Here is a 1344-nt window from a genome sequence, read left to right as displayed (position 1 = left end):
GCACACACACACGCACACACACACACACGCCCTAAGCTCTCTTAAAGGAGCCGCAGCACCATTTTACAACAAATGCCTTATCGAGCTGATGTGACCAAGCCCGACCCGAACATCATTTCTAATGTCACTGCCCGCCCATCTAGTCCCAAACCACAACAACATTCTAGACAACAAGGAACAACATACTAGAGCCTGAGCGTTATATCTGCGGCCCAATCTTATTGGCCAATATTAGGCATTTCCCAATCTATTGATATCTGCATTTATAATGACCGATTTAACAAATAAATGATTATGATAAATGAATATTTAAAAAGGGTGAGGGTGAGAAGCACAGTCATCCGAGAGGAGCTCGGAGTAGAGCCGCTGCTCCTTTGCGTCGAAAGGAGCCAGTTGAGGTGGTTCGGGCATCTGGTAAGGATGCCTCCTGGGCGCCTCCCTAAGGAGGTGTTCCAGGCACGTCCAGCTGGGAGGAGGCCTCGGGGAAGACCTAGGACTAGGTGGAGAGATTATATCTCCAACCTGGCCTGGGAACGCCTCGGGATCCCCCAGTCGGAGCTGGTTGATGTGGCTCGGGAAAGGGAAGTTTGGGGTCCCCTACTGGAGCTGCTGCCCCCGCGACCCGATACCGGATAAGCGGTCGAAGATGGATGGATGGAATATTTAAAAAAATAAAAACGGACTGTCAACCATGTTATGAGCGTTGGTGATACATAGTCTGTCCACCAGAGTACGCTCTACAACGTTCCTGTTAGCAACAGGTTAATGTGTTTTTGTTCAAAGGACTTTAAGTTTCATGTCTTAGGTTTGTATTTTTATACATTTCATTTATCAGAACTTTAATATATTTAGAATTTCTTCATATACTTATTTTCTTCAAAGGTCATTAGAATCCCATTTTTACTTGTTCTTTTATTTGTCCATATCTGGAATCCTGCATCCAGCTGGCCAGTTTTCACACTGGGCTGAATTGTGACAGAGATTCCAATATGTACATATATTCTTTTACTGCATGCTAGGGTTGGGCCGTAATACGGTATACCGTGGGGTCTTACAAATAGCAACGGTATCAGTTTCAATACCGTCAATAAGAAGAATTCCGTCCATTTTTTACATTAATCTTGATTGTTATAAATATGCATGTTCTTTTGATTGGAAAAAAAACAACAAAAAAACGAATCAGTGAAGGCAACACAGAGTAGCTGAAGAACTGTATATGAGCTTCCACTGAGCTAAAACAGCAGTTTTAGAGAGCCTTTGTGCCTCTTAACAGACTGTCTGTGCAACATCAACAGGGCCCTTACTTGACAACAAGATGCGTTTTCAACTCAGACATTGTTTAAA

At 43.5% G+C, this 1344-nt stretch overlaps 1 protein-coding gene and 1 long non-coding RNA gene across 3 annotated transcripts in view; one reads left to right on the top strand and one right to left on the bottom strand.

Moving 5' to 3' along the window:
• Positions 1-1344, top strand: part of kdm6ba (lysine (K)-specific demethylase 6B, a) — a 106188-nt gene that overhangs the window by 45631 nt on the left and 59213 nt on the right. The window lies entirely within an intron of this gene.
• The window catches only part of LOC116707390 (uncharacterized), a 43137-nt gene that overhangs the window by 40591 nt on the left and 1202 nt on the right, over positions 1-1344 (bottom strand). The gene's annotated exons all lie outside the window — the stretch shown is intronic.

The sequence above is a fragment of the Etheostoma spectabile genome, chromosome 19 (assembly GCF_008692095.1).
Source record: "Etheostoma spectabile isolate EspeVRDwgs_2016 chromosome 19, UIUC_Espe_1.0, whole genome shotgun sequence".
Classification (NCBI taxonomy): Eukaryota; Metazoa; Chordata; class Actinopteri; order Perciformes; family Percidae; genus Etheostoma; species Etheostoma spectabile.
The sequence above is the reverse complement of the archived record's forward strand: the minus strand, read 5'-3'. Positions and strand labels throughout refer to the sequence as shown.